The 17,659-nt window shown below is 40.5% G+C and overlaps 1 protein-coding gene across 4 annotated transcripts in view; it reads left to right on the forward strand.

Moving 5' to 3' along the window:
- The window catches only part of MITF (melanocyte inducing transcription factor), a 346,270-nt gene that overhangs the window by 45,440 nt on the left and 283,171 nt on the right, over positions 1-17,659 (forward strand). For 2 of the 4 annotated variants that reach the window (XM_079934786.1, XM_079934787.1), the window contains exon 2: positions 12,898-13,112. The exons of the other annotated variants lie outside the window; for them this stretch is intronic. The gene's annotated coding sequence lies outside the window, so the exon portion shown is untranslated. The remainder of the gene's footprint in view (positions 1-12,897; positions 13,113-17,659) is intronic. 4 annotated transcript variants of the gene reach the window in all.

Genomic DNA, 17,659 nt, shown 5'->3' on the forward strand with positions numbered 1-17,659 from the left:
AACACTTAGCAAACAAACAACTCTGAATTGTGGTTGAGTTCACACAGGACAGATTGCATTAAGACCTACTGCTAGAGGCAAATTGTGTTATATTGACTTCATGAAGTTCAGAATGATTAGCCACACAGTGAAAAAAAATTCAGTTCATGGGGAGAAGATATTAAAGTCATATCTCAATGTAGCAACAAGATAAAGGTAATAATGGACTTGTGATTTGGCACATGTCCTTTGACTGTGTTTTTGGTGTGATGAGCTATTCTCCTAGAGATCTTTTAGTCTTTGCATTTAACCATATCCTGTTAAGGTCAAAATTTTACGTAATTCTACTAGCCAGCAACTGAAAGACTGGCCACATGAAAGGAGGGATGACGACTTTTCTGTTTTTAATTGTGCAGTGTTCTCTGTCGAGTACATTTTATTTTATTTTATTTATATTCCTTCAACCAAACTGTTTTAAGCCAAGAGGGAAGTTGCTGAATCATGCAACTCGAAAGACCAAGGCCAGCCTTTTTGCAGGCATGGCTTGCTCAGGGCTTAAACAAAGTGACCAGGATCTAATTTCTCTCCATGTCTTGGCTTAAACGTCCTCTGTGTGTTTCTTTCTTTCTCAGCCTACGTGAGATTGCAAAATAAAGACAGTAATTTCAAATGCCGAGGAAAAGAAAGACTTTCCCAACATTTCCATAAAATTCTTAGGATTCATCATATGGGCCAGCTTGGGTAACATACCCACTTTTTTTTTTTAATTGAAGTATAGTTAATTTACAGTGTTGTGTTAATTTCTGCTGCATAGAAAAGTGACCCACCTATACATATACATTCTTTTTCATATTCCTCTCTACCATGGTCCATCACAAGATACTGAACATAGTTTCCAGTAGGAACTTGTTGTTTATCTATTCTATATATAATAGTTTGCATCTGCTAATCCCAAACTCCCAATCCATCCCTCCCCCACCTACCCTCCCCCTTGGCAACCACAAGTCTGTTCTCTATGTCTGTGAGTCTGTTTCTGTTTTGTAGATAGGTTCATTTGTGTCGTATTTTAGATTCCACAATGTAAGTGGTTTTATATGGTATTTGTCTTTCTCTGTCTGACTTACTTCACTTAATATGATAATCTGTAGTTCCATCCATGTTGCTGAAAATGGCATTATTTCATTCTTTTTTATGGCTGAGTAGTATTCCATTGTGTATATGTACCACATCTTTATCCATTCTTCTGTCGATGGACATTTAGGTTGTTTCTATGTCTTGGCTATTGTGAATAGCACTGCTATGAACATAGGGTGCATGTATCTTTTTCAGTTATAGTTTTCATCTGGATATATGCCCAGGAGTGGGATTCCTGGATCATATGGTAGCTCTGCTTTTAGTTTTTTGAGGAACCTCCATACTTTTCCACGGTGGCTGTACCAGCTTACATTCCCACACCCTCTCCAGCATTTATTATTTGTTATTTTGTAGACTTTTTAATGGCCATTCTGACTGGTGTGAGGTGGTACCTCATTGTAGTTTCGATTTTCATTTCTCTAATAATTAGCGATTTTAGGCATATTTTCACGTGCCTGTTAGCCGTCTGTATGACATACCCACTTTTGATCTCTGTTTCCAGTGCTCACTGTCTGAGTCCTGGGTTATAAATTCTGCTCAGGGTCAGACTGAGGGAGAAAGGGATCCCTCAGTGAAAAGTCAGAAACAAAAGCTAGCAACAAAACCAAAACACCCAGAAGTCTTTCTATGCCCCCAGAGCACCTGGAAATATAAAAGGTGGTCTCTCTTTGTGCTAGGGACCCAAGTTCTAAAGTCACTGTGCTTGGATCCCTCCCTTACCTGTTGGGCAAGTGATTTAACCATTCTATTCCTTAGTTTCCTCATCTGTGAAATTAGGATAATAACAGCATTTTCCTCATACTGATTTACATGAATCCAAGTAAATGCCTGGCGTATAATCAACGTTCAATAAAAGCTAAATTAGGTTGCTGCTATTTTTAACCCTGAGGCGCAGCATGAAATTTGCAAACCACCACTATAATTATTAAAATATATGAAAATGTTCTATAATCATAACAAACATTAAAAATTATTATCATTGCACTCCAAGTCAAAAGAGATGGTTCTTTAATAAATAAATTGTGAGGGGGAAAAAGAGATGGGGGAAACCACAGATTTTTAAAAACTTAGACTTATTAACCAAACTTAATATGTAGATTACCTTTAGATCCTGATTCAAATTTTTAAAAAAATTACTATAATGGAACCACTGGAAGTTTAAACATTGACTAGATATTTGATGATATTAAGGAAATATTGTTCATTTTATTATTGAGGTAATGCCGTTTTGGTTGTGTATTTACTTTTTATTTTTTAATATTTATATACTTATTTGGCACTGGGTCTTAGTTGTGGCAGGTGTGCTCCTTAGTTGCGGCACACAGGCTCCTTAGTTGTGGCATGCAAAATCTGAGTTGCGGCATGCATGTGGGATCTAGTTCTCTGACAGGGATCGAACCCAGGCCCCCTGCATTGAGAGCATGGAGTTATATCCACTATGCCACCAGGGAAGTCCCTTGGTTGTGTATTTAAAAGTCCATAATCTTTTAGAGGTAGATGCTGTAGTATTTATGAAATGATGTGATATGCTGTGTGGGATTTACTTTAAAGTTATAACAAAATAAAATACTGTAGAAGCTAGGTGATGGGAACATGGACATTCATTATTCTGCCAACTTTTGTATTTATTCACAATTCTTCATTACAAAAAGTTAAAAAGAAAAGAGAGGTGCAAAGTCAGGGCTAAGAGGAGCTCAAAGACCTAACTCCTTCATGCAATTTCTTCACTTGTAATTGAGAGAGTTATGCTAGATCAGTGCTTTTTCAAACTTTAAAAATTTTGGTAACAGAAAATACCTTTTTTTAAATGAGCTCTTCTACAGAACTTTGGTATCTAAAACAGATATAAGCACAGCTGCATGGTTTGAAAGGGAAGATTAAAGACAGCAGTGACCCTTCCCCACCAGAGAGGTATGCAGGGAGGGTGGGGTGATCATTCCCTCTGAAGTCTCTGAGGTCCTGGTAACACAGGATAAAAGCCAGTGAACTGCATGATGATGATAATAATAATGATGCTATAAAAATAATTTATGGAGTGCTTACTATTATTAGGCGCCATTAGGAACACCATGTACCTATTAAATTTACTCCTCACAGTAACCCGGGAGGGAGATGGGGTTTTCATACCCATGTTGTAGATGAGCAAACTGAGGCCCAGAGAGAGTCTTTGTCCAATATCATACCGCTGGCAGTATGTAGAGCCAGGGAACCAAACTCAGTCCACTGTTGCACCCTAGCTCACAAAAGTCCAACCCCCTCCTTCCCAGCCAGCCTCCAGCAGTTTACATTTTCACTTTTTCTGGCTTATTTACCAGGTTAATTGCTCCATGAACATGGAAAATGACATGATGTTTTGTAATATAATGTCAACTTTACTCCAATTTAAAATAAATAGGTACAACAGACCTCCTCCCCTAAAGCGCTTAGACTCCTAACACCTTCACGGCAGGCTTTCAGGGGACCCATTGATCAAGACAGCAGAATCCATTATTTCTTCCTCCTCTTTTCATTAGACCATCACTATGATGAGAATAAAAAAAGTAATTAAAAAAACTCCAGCAGCTGTCTGATAGAAACCAGGAGACATCAAAGTTTCTCATGAATGTTACTAAGTAGGTCCAAGAAGTTGCCTTATGCCTGTATCATTCTGTTATTTCCCAAACATCATTGTTACTGAGTGTGAATGCAGGAAAATTGAATTAACCTAAACAAGACAAAACAATCCTTATGTTATCCAATATGTTGGCGTCTTTTTAAAATGTGTTTTGCCAAATGAAGTCTCCTCAGTGATGCTTTCTTGGAAATGAGCTGGTGACTCAAGTTGGCTTAAAGTCATGTGTCTCTTTCCCTGGGGTGCAAAGAAGTGACCATCATTGCCATTTACTATGAGGGACGCTACCCACAACTGGTCTGGCCTAGTCTCCTTTTCTTCCAAATGTTTGTACAGATGTATGCACCCACATCTGGGCAGCCTCTTCGTTCACTCAGGGTTTCAAAACAAATCTCAAAATAACTCCGTGTTCCCCCAGCAAGTTTCCAATCAAGAGAGCCATAAGATACAAATGAAGACCTCGCTAATCTCTAGTCCCCCCTTTTTTAGAGACCCTGCTCCCCCACCTCAAAATTTCTTTTTATCCCCTCTATACTCACCTGGGAACTAATTATGCCTTTTTTTTTTTTTTTTTGCGGTACGCGGGCCTCTCACTGATGTGGCCCCTCCCGCTGCGGAGCACAGGCTCCGGACGCGCAGGCCCAGCGGCCACGGCTCACGGGCCCAGCCGCCCCGCGGCATGCGGGACCCTCCCGAACCGGGGCACGAACCCGTGTCCCCTGCATCGGCAGGCGGACTCTCAACCACTGCGCCACCAGGGAAGCCCCTGGGAACTAATTAGATATTTACTTGAACAACCCCATCCCCCCACCCTTGTTTTTACTAGATAACTTTGTCCAGGAGTTTCTGAATTCAGATCTAGTCCATCTCACTACTTTTATCCCCTGGTTAATATTTGCTTCGTCCTTAGAGACTTACAACTTCGCAAGGCTGAGCTCTTGTCAGCTCCATTCCAGGAGCCTAGAATGTTTCCTGGTTAGGCCCTTAATGAAGATTTGGGTGGCTCCTCTTCAGCATCAGTGAAGACTTAAAAACACGGACTGAAAACTGCTCAAGGGCTTTTGTTATTTATATATTTCATATCTGTTTTTGGTTATTTACACACACATAGGATCTTAGTAAAGGCAACTGATATTCAAAAGTTATCTATAAAAGGAATTGTTATTACTTCTGTACACTAAATCTTCCTTTTCTGGGATCTCTGTAAAAATATTATATAGAATCAGAGGAAAATCAGGGCATCAAATAGAGTTTTAAAGCATCAGCAATTATTCTTACTGCATTACACAAGTTCATATGCATTTACTGAGGACCTTTATGAACCTAGCACTGTTCTAGCCACCCTGTGGGTGTAAGATGGGCGGAGGGAAAGGGCAATCTCTATTTGCAATAATTTGATAATGTTGTTATGGAAATCTAAGGACTTGTCTTTATTATAGAAAACAGATTTTATGCATATTAGGGATGGAAGCTGCCCCTCAATGTCAGCCTGGACCAGTGATTCCCAGACACTTGTCTTTGGACCAGTTATGACACTTCCCATATTTGGGGGGCTAACATGAGGCTATCAAAACATTAAACATACAAATCCATGCTATTTATTATGATCGTTATTTCATAAAAGCAAGGACATCTTAGTATTAAAAATAAAGGGATAAAGGACAAGGCTTTCAAAGGATTAAATTTTGACTTAGGGAAAATTCATCATGTTCTTTTTTTTTTTTTCTTTCCTTATTCATTCAGAGGTAACAGAAATCCGCTCCAACTGCCGCCTGGAAACCACTGGTGCGCCTTTGTGAGGGCTCTCAGTGCATGAAGTGCTTATTTGTATTATGTCTGAGGGAGACAGTGAGCGACTTGGCTGCTGTAGGGATGTTAATCAAGATTTAGCACACTCTGGGGCCCTCTGTCTGCTCCCTGGAGCTAGTTTCCCAGCAAACATCAAGGCTCTTTGCCTCTGGCTCCTGGGAAATGAGGACACATTGCAGGAAGGAGGTGAGGTTGGCTGTCACCTGCCATTGGCACTGTAGGAAGTTTGTTGGGTGTGGAGAGGAAATGGTGTGAATTGCAGGAAAGTATAAATCCTGATAATGCGCTAGGGTGGGTTAATGAGCTCCAGGCTTCCCTGCACATTGGCACAGCCTTCACTTGCCTTCCTGGGCTGGGGGATTAGCCAGAAAGAGGCAGTAAGACCCCAAATGCTACCCAAATATAAGCTGATATTCCATGTCTCACCCTAGTATTATTTGGTTGGGCTTAGATGCTGAGCTGGAAGGGTTCATTGTGGTGCAGTGTGGTCCATGGTTAGGAGCCAGGATGCCAGAAGGCTTTCTGTAAGTTTGCTAGACCTTTTGGAAGGTTCCAGATTTAGAGTTTTCTCACACATCTGCTACACCTCAAGGTCAAGATCTGCCGAAGTAGCATAGGCAGATTCCAAATCAGGAAATGGGGTTATTCTTTCTGCATTATTTTTTTTTACTGCTGAACAGGAACTGAGAGGAAGACCCAGAACTGAGGGTGCCATGCATGTGCATGAGAGAGCACATGGGTGTAGAAAGCAGAGGGCCATCCAACAGAAATAGAATGTGGGCCACATACGGCATTGCAAGTGTTCTAGCAGCTACTCTGAACAAAGTAAGAAGGAAGAGGGTGAAAATAATATTAGTAATATATTAATATATGATAATATGTTATTTAACCCAGAGAAATAGGGTGAAATTAATAATTTTAATAGTGTACTATTTAACCCAATATATAAAAAATATTATTTCATCATGTAATCGACATGAAAAACTATTAATGAGATATTTTACATTTTGTTTTTGTACTGAGTCTTTGAAATACAGAGTGTATTTGACACAGCACAACTCAGTTCACACTATCCACATTTCAAGTGCTCAAGAGCTACATATGGCTAGTGACTACCGTGGACAGTGCAGGTCTAAGAGTTAAAAGCAACTTGTTATTTTTATTTGTTACTTCAGAAACTTGTATTTGTCCTTTAGTATCAAAGAGGAAAGATTTCAAAATATAATAAGACTTTTTAAATAATTGACATAACAGTATTTACCTTTTGCTTTTTTAATACGTGGATATATGCATAGAAAAAGATTGGGAAAGTAACGTGCCAAAATAAAAACAATGGTTACCTATGAGAAGTTTGATTAAAATAGATATTTTCCTTTTAATTTTTGTTCTTGATTTCCTATATTTTCTTTTTTTCTGTAATTAATGTATTATTTGTATTGGGTTGGCCAAAAAGTGCCTTCAGTTTTTAAGTAAAAGTAAAAGACACATTTTTCATTTTCACCAGGAACTTTATTGAACAATGTATTCACCCTTTTGTTCTACTACCTTCTGCCATTTTTCAGGCAACTTCATAATTCCATCTTCCCAAAACTTTTTATCTTTTTGAGCAAAGAACGGTTCCAGGTGTCCTTTACAGTCTTCCAGGGAACTGAAATCTTTTTCCATTAAGAGAATTTTGTAAGGACCTAAATTAATGGAAAACTGACGGTGCAATGTCTGGTGAATAAGGTGGATGAATCAGAACTTCCCAGACAATCTGTAACAACTTTTGCCTGTTCATCAGAGAAACATGCAGTCTTGGGTTACCCTGATGGAAGATTATGCGTTTTTTGTTGACTAATTCTGGACGCTTTTCGTGGAGTACTGCTTTCAGTTGGTCTCCTTGGGAGTAGTACTTGTTGGAATTAATCGTTTGGTTTTCCGGAAGGAGCTCGTAATAGAGGACTCCCTTCCAATCTCATCATATACACAACATCACCTTCTTTGGATGAAGACCAGAATTCGGTGTGGTTGGCGGTGGTTCATTTCACTTGCCCCACGATCTCTTCCGTTCCACATTATTGTACAGTATCCACGTTTCATCGTCACAATTTGTTTTAAAAATGGAACGTTTTTACGTTTAAGTAGAGAATCACCTGCCGAAATACGAAGATTTTTTTTGCTTAACTTATGTGGAACCCAAACATCAAAGCGATTCACATAACCAAGCCGGTACAAATGATTTTCAACACTTGATTTGGATATTTTGAGTATGTCCGCTATCTCTCGCGAGGTATAATGTTGATTGTTCTCAATTAATGTCTCCATTTGATCGCTATCAACTTCCACTGGTCTACCCGACCGTGGAGCATCGTCCGGCAAGAAATCTCTAGCACGAAACTTTGCAAACCACTTTTGACATGTGTAATCAGTCACAGCACCTTCTCCATACACTGCACAAATCTTTTTTTGCCTTTCAGGTGCATTTTTACCTTTCTTGAAATAATAAGACACAATATGCTGGAAATGTTGCTTTTTCTCTTCCATCTTCAATATTAAAATGGCTACACAAAAATGCACCAATTTTTGTAAGCCTTTTCTAAAATGCACACTGGTATGACAGCTGTCTCATACAATCTAGCAAGTTTGTTTTGAATGATGTTAAAGACAACTAAGTGCTACTAGAGCCATCTTACAGAAAAAACTGAACGAACCTTTTGGCCAACCCAATATAATGGAGCTGTAATAGATGTTAATTCTATCAAAGAATCTGTAACAAATATGACGATGGGGATGACATTAGTTCTGAATGATGACTAGACTGGGTGTTTACTGCAGTGTTCACTGTACATAAACTAAAATTTTTTTCTCTGGTACAAAAATTAGAATGTTTTTAAAATCAGTATATCCTCATTAAAGACAAATTTGGAAAATGTAAGTAAATCAAAAGAAAAAGAGTCAGTGTCTCAGATATATATTTTATATATATGTATCTTTTAAAAATAAAATATACAGTGTTTCATTCTAATTTTTTTTCACTTTATTCTTTCTTGGTACCTGGAAGTTGGCACTTTCTGCAAATCCAGCATCATCTTAACAGCTTCTTAGGAGACAGCAGCATGGCAGAGGCAGTTTCACAAAGGAGCTTCAGGGCTGGATTCTATATCTGCACTACACAGGTTCAAATCCCAGTTTTGCCACCTTCCAGATACATAAGCATGGGAAATTGACACACATACCTCAGCTAGTGTGTTGCTGCTGTTTTTTGATCTGTAAGATAGGAAAATAAATGTTTGTAGTATACTTTGAGTAGCATCTGGCACGTGGTAAGCTCTATGTAGTGATAAGTAATCACAAAATTAGTTCTTTGTGGAGCTGAATCTACCTTGCTACAAACCAACTTATCATCATAGCATGCATAGCCTAATGCTCAACTATTTGACCCTTTAAGGAAGGTACAAAGAATAATCTCAGCACATTTTATGTCATCTCCTACTTCATGGGGATGTTTGCTTCAAACTAAATATTACTGAACGCTTTCTCTTGCTCCTGTTACTTAAACTTCTTCTATGTGCAGTCAGGCAGGCCATACCCATGCCTATTACCAGCATTTCCCAAGATATGTTCCAAGTAACACTAGTTCTGTTGAATATTAAGAGGAAATACTGAAGAGGGAGGAGGTGGATATTCCACATTTGATTTGGGAAATTCTTGATTAAACCCATGTTATGAGGTAAATTTTGTCAGGCCTTTAACATGCTTATATGCATTGGGAATCTTCGACAAAGACTATAACATGAAGCATTTTTGCCTTCTTTACTCAGATCTTTGGGGACATTTCTCTGCCCAACACGATTTGGGAAATGCTCTTCTGTACTTTGAATAACAATCTCCATTGCATAATGCTTTGAAAATAGAGAGCTCATGTTATCTGAAGTCCTGGTGAGCTCAGGCTTAAGCAGAAAACCTTTTAGTTCATTTGTTTCCATATTTGTTTTTGGATAATCTTTTCCAACGGTATTGCTCTCCTCCCTCGAATACCAGTGAGTTTTATATTTGTCGGGTGACATCTGGGTCTTCCTATCTTGAGGATTGTTGGGTTATAGTCAAGCATCAAGAAATGCAGACAAGGCTGGGATAAAGCTACAAGAACCCTAGGATGTTTCCTGAACATTGGTGCATATATTAGTTTTCTATGCTGTCTAACAAATTACCACAAATTTAATGGCTTAAAATAACCTACTTTATTATCTCATCATTTGTGCGTCACAACTCTGGGCATGGCTTAACTGGGTTCTTTGCCTTAGTGCAGTCGAGGGGTTGGCTGGGGCTGAGGTCTCATCGGAGGCTCAATTGGGGAAGAATTCTCTTCCAAGCTTATTCACAATGTTGAGTTCATTTCCTTGCAGCTGTAGAAATCATGGCAGCTTGCTTCTTCAAGGCCAGCTCAAGGGAGAGGCTCTACCCTTTTTGCTAAGATAGACTCTTTTATAAAGAAATGTAATCACAGGTGTGACACCCCATCACATTTACCATACTCTCTTGATTAGAAGCAAGTCACAGGTCCTGGACTTGCTCAAGGAGAGGGAATTATACAAAGCATGCATTTCTGGGGATTATCTTGTGGTGAGTCCACCAGAGTACACTTCTAAATTTCTAGGTGTGCCTTTGTTTTCTTTGGTAGAGTCCAAATCTGATTAATTGATGGTTGCATCCTGGTTAATCCAGTTATTTCTTTGTTATTTCTATCAACTGATATATAATATTTTTTATTCAAATTGTGCCCTCTTTCTAAATCTCTCTCATTTCTTCAGTTAGATTTCAAACTAAAAGGCAAGGGTAGCATCTCTTAGTATTCTTCATAACTATCAATACAGATCTCAAAACTGGCTTTTAGTAAGTGCTTGTTGCATGTATGAGTGAAGCTCTTGGCCATGTTAAGCCGTTCCTTCCTAGCTAGGTGATCTTTAGCAAATTGCTTAATCATTCTACACCTCAATCTCTTTAACTATAAAATAAGAATAATGATAGTTCCTGGAGAAATCTTATAAAAAGGTAACTCAGATCCTATCACCCCCCTGCTTTAAACCTTCAGTGACAACCCATACACTTAGAATTAGATTCAGATTCCTTGACCCTAGGTCTCCAGGTGCTTCATGATCTGACCTCAGCCTCGCTCTCTAGCTCCATTTCCTGTCACTCTCTCCCACTCAGTTTGCTGAGTCACATGGGCTTCCTTACAGTTGCTTAATTATACTCAGTTCCTTCCTGCCTCAGTGCCCTTGCATTTGCTGTTCCTCAGCCTAGAATATTCTTCCCCCAGATTGTTTCACCACTTTCATTATTCAGGACTCACCTTAAAAGTTGACAACTTTTTTTTTTTTAACATCTTTATTGGGGTATAATTGCTTTACAATGGTGTGTTAGTTTCTGCTTTATAACAAAGTGAATCAGTTATACATATACATATGTTCCCATATGTCTTCCCTCTTGCGTCTCCCTCCCTCCCACCCTCCCTATCCCACCCCTCCAGGCTGTCACAAAGCACCAAGCCAATATCCCTGTGCCATGCGGCTGCTTCCCACTAGCTATCTACCTTACATTTAAAAGTTGACAACTCTTAAAGGTCCTGCCAGACCACCTCCATTTCCACTATGCATTTCCTTACCCTGCTTAATTTTCTTGGTACCAATTATCACTTCTAAAACTCATACATTATTAGTATACATTATTAGTATACATCTTTCTTAAAAAATATTTATTTATTTATTTGGCTGCATCAGGTCTTTGTCGTGGCACGTGAGATCTTTATTGCAGCACGTGGGATCTTTCATTGAGGTGCTCGTTGCGGCATGTGGGCTTCTCTCTAGTTGTGGCGTGCAGGTTTTCTCTTTTCTAGTTGTGGCCTGGACTCCAGAGTGCAAGGGCTCTGTAGTTTGCAGCATGCAGGCTCTCTAGCTGAGGTGCATGAGCTCAGTAGCTGTGGCGCGTGGGCTTAGTTGCCCCACGGCATGTGGGATCTTAGTTCCCCGACTAGGGATTGAACCCACGTCCCCTGCATTGGAAGGCGGATTCTTTACCACTGGACCACCAGGGAAGTCCCTGTATACATGTTTACTCTTTATCTCTGCTCACCAGAATTCAAGCTTGTATAGGAAGGACTTGGCTTACTTACCACTGTATCCTCAATTTCTGGCCTAGTTGTTGAATAAAATAGTGTCATTTTCATTGTAAAGCACAGTTCCTGAGATACAGTTTCAAACAGACAGACAGAAAGGGAGAATACTGTGAAAAAAAAGTTGTAATACTAAAATGCTATTTTCAGGTTAAGTAAAACTGGGGTTCTAACCAGAACTGGCCGACTCTAAATTCCAAATTCCTTTCTCCTAACGTTTGATTATTATTATTTTGTTTATTATTTCTTGGTGCTTACAGGAAAGGGAGATATCTAGCGGCTTGATTGTAATTTAGTGCTTGGCACACATTAATAATAAATTGAATTGGAATAATAGCAAAATCTAATGATATTGTTATTAGAAATTCATGAGGCCAAAAAAGATGGAACATCTCCATTAAAGCAGTATTTTTAAAAAAAAATCATTCTTATTGATGCAAATTCATTTATATTACCATAAATTAATCTCACAGTTAATGGTAGTGAACCCATTATTTGGGATATTTAGAGAAAAAGATTCAAATAATTATTTTTTTTACTTTTGCAAAGGGTTGAAAAACCAGTTTCAGCTGCAGTGTGCATTTGTAAGGCATTGCCTACATTTTTGCATCTATTTGCCATGGCATTTGAAAGCAACTTTTTGTACTTGGAGGTTTGGGAGGGTAGAGGGGAGAAAATAGCAAAACGTTGTCACATACTGCCATCTGCTGGTAATTTTCTAAAATGCAACTTTGGACGACTCAAAACTGTAATTCAGGGCTCAAAATTCTTGCTATTCAAATTCAAGTAAAACCTGGGATCCAAATTAGAGTTATGTTTGAATAGTAAGGTAATATAAATAAAATGTCAAGGTACCAAAAGAACTGAGTGAGTGATTTCCCTATAAAAGTGAAGAAATGCCAATCTCAGTGTTTTTTTGTTTTTTTAAATTTCTCATTTAAGGAAAGATCATTGTCATTTCATCATCTTCACGGGGCTAAATCAGCAAATGAAAGAGCCCAGAGCCCCAGGCTCTCTGCAGTTTCCCAGATTAGGGCTAAATTAGTTTAACTTTCTCAGTCAAGTGCCCATCAGAGCGCTCCCTCTTCGTTTCATGTGGAGATGATAAAAACTGACAAGTCTAACATAAAAGACTTGCCTTTGCTCAGCTTAATCAAAAGCCCATTGGTAACTGTTATCTTTAGCATGTCCTATTTTGCATCTCCTTCAGACACAGTCCACAGCAGCCCAGCACTTTGCGGATGTTCGGGCCACGGGAATTGAGTTGATCAACAGCAAAGGAAGCTGGCTGCTCCTGGGTAGGGTCCGCAGACCAGCAGTGGTGAGGCAAAACCAGGACGTGCCTGATGGCCAAGTGGACTGTCCTGCTGTGGGATGCGCCCAGCCAAATGGGCTTCCATTTTCAGATCTTCCCTGAGTTAGAAGGCAAGTGCCCTTTGCCCGAGGTTAATGAAGTTACTAATATTTGTGATGCTCTTCCTTATGCTTGCTAGCTTAATCTAAATGTGCTTGGGTTTGAATTGAGTAACACTTCTTGGGAAATTACATGGTGTTGGCTTTGAAGCAGTCTCTGGGTTTAAACAGATATGTGTCTCCACATGCCTAGCGCTTTCATGTTTCAGTGACTTCATGCAAATTACTGCTGCTGGGGGCTCTCTGAGCCTGAGTCTCCTACTCAGAATTTCTTAACTTCAAGTTCTTGTGTAACTTTATATTTGGACCTATGGGGTTCCATGTACACCCTTGAAAGTATATATGTTGTATGTGTGTGTGTGTGAGTGCGTGTCATCTGATTATATACATTTTTGTTCCCAAAGTGTCCCTAAGCTTTCATCAGATTTTCAGAGTAGCCTATAAATTTTCCTATCCTCCAAATAGTTAAGACTTTATGTGATCCTGCTGTTAAATGAGGATTTATGGTACACAACTTCGAGGTTGCTGTGGGGATAGATTACAGTAGGTAAATATCATGGACAGAATGCCAGGTGCCTGTAAATATTACTTTGGATGAGGAGATCAGAACGGGAATTAACATTATTATTAAAAATAAAAGCCAGAGTAAATGTAATTTGTATTAGTGGACTTTTTTGAGTTGCCTAATGACTGGCAGCATTTTTCTCATCTGGCCACATGGTACCTCCTGTAATTGGTCTGACGATGTTACTGCCATTATCATAACTGGGCCTGATTTGACTGAAAGCAACTGAGCTGTGACCTTTGATGAGGTTTTTTTTTTTTTTTTACCAGCAATCCCAGCTTTCTAGCAGAAGGAAGTGCTTCTATGTCAAATCGAGGGCTTCCAGATTACTCTAAGGGTTTATAGAGTACATCTTCCATTATGTGATTAATGAGGAAATCAAATAATCCTGAGGTAGATGCTTAATAAACATTAGTTCCCATCCCTATTTAATCTAGGAAAAACACAGTTTAATAAAGGGAATTCAGCCCCCACTGAACTAATCAGGTTTTACCTGATGGCCATTGTTGTCCAAAGTTCTGTTTCATTACTCAGGGAAAGCAAGTGTAATATCGTGAAAAAGGTATTGATTTGGAAATCAGGAAAACTTTTTTTTTTTTTTTTTTTAGCGGTACGCCTCTCACTGCTGTGGCCTCTCCTGTCACGGAGCACAGGCTCCAGACGGGCAGGCTCAGCAGCCATGGCTCACGGGCCCAGCCGCTCCGCGGCACGGGGGATCTTCCCGAACCGGGGCACAAACCCATGTCCCCTGCATCGGCAGGCGGACTCTCAACCACTGCGCCACCAGGGAAGCCCTAGAAAACTTGATTTTAAATTTCACTTTTTAAGACATCTCTGGAGGTCCAGGGGTTTAAGACTTCATGCTGCCAGTGCAGGGGACACAGGTTCGATCCCTGGTGGGGGAAGTAAGATCCCACATGCCACACGGCGCAGCCAGAAAAAAAAATTTCACTGTTTGGAGAAGATCTTGGAGTACAATCAGGGAATTAACAAACTGCCTAAGACTCCAATTCTTCAGCTTTATAGGGGATTTTTTAAATTAATCTTTGGATTTTATTTTAAAAATAAATTAATTTGACAGAAATAACATTAGTCTTATTCCATTTTTCTCTAGGTTATTTTGATAAAGATTAGGAGGAGGTGTAATTACTGTAACTTACATTGAAATTCGAATTTATTTTCCAGAATAAAGTATAGTAGATAGCACTTTTTGTATATTTCAGGATAGCAAAGGTTAAATAGTATTGAGATGATTTATCATAAAATGGGGATTTTTTTTTTTTTTTTTTTTTTTTGCGGTACGCGGGCCTCTCACTGCTGTGGCCTCTCCCGTTGCGGAGCACAGGCTCTGGACGCGCAGGCTCAGCGGCCATGGCTCACGGGCCCAGCCGCTCCGCGGCATGTGGGATCTTCCCGGACCGGGGCACGAAACCGTGTCCCCTGCATCGGCAGGCGGACTCTCAACCACTGTGCCACCAGGGAAGCCCAAAATGGGGATTTTAAACCCTAAGTTATGAAGACTCGTTGAAATCACCAGTGCACACAGAAATCACTCAATAGATGGTAATTGGATATGTGGAGTCAGAAAGTCCCTGCCCTCCCAGTGCTTACATTCCTGTGGGAGGAGACAGAGGAATATAAAATACCTGCCAGAACGTCCACTTAGAGGATATGGAGCACTTATCAGCCGGCTCCAGACTCCGGGGGCATTAACTCCTCACACTTCTGGTCTCTGCTTGGATGCTGGCTAAGAAGCTCCTATACAGTCAGAGGTGTGCTGAAGCACAAAGAGGAAGGAGAGACTGGGAGCTTGGGGCACGACGCTGTGAACACAAGGTGAATCTGAGCTCACAGAAGTGTCTACTGCAGCGGAGGCTGAAGGCACCGGGGGCCGAGGGGATGGGAAGCGGAGCATGGTACAATAGGTTTCTGCTACATGGGGGCAGATCCTGGGGAAAGAGTTCCAAACATGCGGAACATTAAAAGGTCATGAAGCAGAAACAAATTATGTGTTTAGGGTACACTGGGAAAGAAAGGAAGGGAGAGGTGGAGGACCCCACACTTCCCACCTGTTCTTTCCTTTGTCTGGAAAGCTCTTCCCTCAGCTTTCCACGGCCGTTCCTTGTGCTCACTGAGGTCTTATCCTGATGTTATCTAAAACTCCCTCCCTTTCTCTGGCCCCATCCCCCTCTACTTCCTTTACCCATGTAGTGGGTTGAATGGTGGCTCTGGAACTTATGAATGTGACTAACCTTGGAAAAAGAGTTTTTGCAGTTGTAATTAAGGTAAGGATCTTGAGATGAGATCATCCTGGCTTATGCAGGTGGACCGTAAATCCAATGACAAGTGTCCTTATAAAAGACACAGAGGAGAAAATGTGATGTGGAGATGGAGGCAGAGATAGGAGTTATACGACCACAAGCCAAGGGATGCCTGGCACCACCAGAAGCTGGAAGAGACAAGGAAGTAGCCTCTCCTAGAGCCTTCGCAGGGAGCATGGCCCTCCCAGAGCCTTGATTTTGGAATTCTGGCTTCCAGAACTGTGAGAGAACAGATTTCTATTGCTGTAAACCACCTGGCTTGTGGAACTTCTTTACAGCAGCCCCAGGAAACTAATATTCCTGCCAAATCATGTGACTCATTTGTAACTTATCTGCTGTCTAGCTCTTTCTGCTAGATCACAAGCTCCATGGGGGCAGGGACTTTGTCCCATTCACTGCTCGGTGCCAGTGCCATTTCCCACTGATTCTGTTTTACGAAGTTGCCCTGCTGAATAGAGAAGACTCGAAGCCATTGTCTTCTCCTTGCCTTGGTTCACAGGAAGAACAGCTATGCTTCTGTTTTGTGGATGCAGCTTGACTCGTCAGGAAAACAGAAAACACACGAGGTATTTTAGCAGAGGAGATTTAGTAGAGGGTATTGGTACATAGAGGTTGGAGGGGTTAAAGAGGAGGGGGAAAAGTATGCACTGAGCTAATCCAGTGAATTTTCCCCTAGAGCTGGTGAAACAAAAGGGAAAAGTTTGGGGTTATCAGAATTGAGGAGCTTGGAGGAGGAGCCCTGGAGAGCTCTGAGGAAGGACACATCCCATCTACTGTTGGCTTCTCTGGAGGGCATGAAGTTGTCCTGGGGATGCCAGAAGGAACTGGAGGCTGGAACCAGCTGCTGCTCTGGGCTGAAGGGCCACTGGTGGGGCAACTTTGACAGAAACACTAAGCAAATAAGGAGAAGGGAGTCCCTTCTCCAGTTCCGCCTACTTCCTTTTCACTTCTTCCTGCCTTCAGAGCTCCCTCCATGCTTCTTTTTAACAGAATCCAACAGGAAGGCACCTGATAGAGGCATCTGGGAAATGTAGTTTGTGCATAAGCAGAAGGCAGAATGTAAAGACATGGATCTGGAGCTCCTATAACAGCTTGATACCTAGCATAAATGGTGACCATGTACTTTTTTGGCCTGGCATCAAAAAAGAGCAAGGATTCATCCTTTGCAGCCCATGCATCTATGTGATTATTTAATTAATTATGAGTGACATGTTTTGCCTAATGTCTGTCTTCCTTACTAGACTGCACACTCCATGAAGGAGTCTGTTGTCTATTTTTTTTTTCCTGAGGAATCCCTGGGGTCTAGAACAATGACCATCATGGAGTTGGCATTTCTAAAACAGTTGTTAATTGCCTGACTGCTTTTCTGGGTTTTTATCTCACTTGATTTAATGTTTCTGAAGGACTATGCTCTCCTTTGTGTTATAATAAAAAGCCTTCTTTCCTTGCATAAATATGACATAACCCTTACTGTTTAGTGCTATTATCCCAGAGACAGGTGGTGAATGAAGGGGGAAGTTGGCAGGTGGCTGCTCTGGAGTGTCAGTTACCTCCCTGAGCTGTCTGCACCAGACCAGTTATTGTCAGATCTCCAGTATCTGCTTCTATTTGTTTCATGTTGACATAATCATGGACTCCTTCAAGCAGACTCTGGGAATTCCTTTACATTCTAT

This window comes from Stenella coeruleoalba, assembly GCF_951394435.1.
Source record: "Stenella coeruleoalba genome assembly, chromosome: 10".
Classification (NCBI taxonomy): domain Eukaryota; kingdom Metazoa; phylum Chordata; class Mammalia; order Artiodactyla; family Delphinidae; genus Stenella; species Stenella coeruleoalba.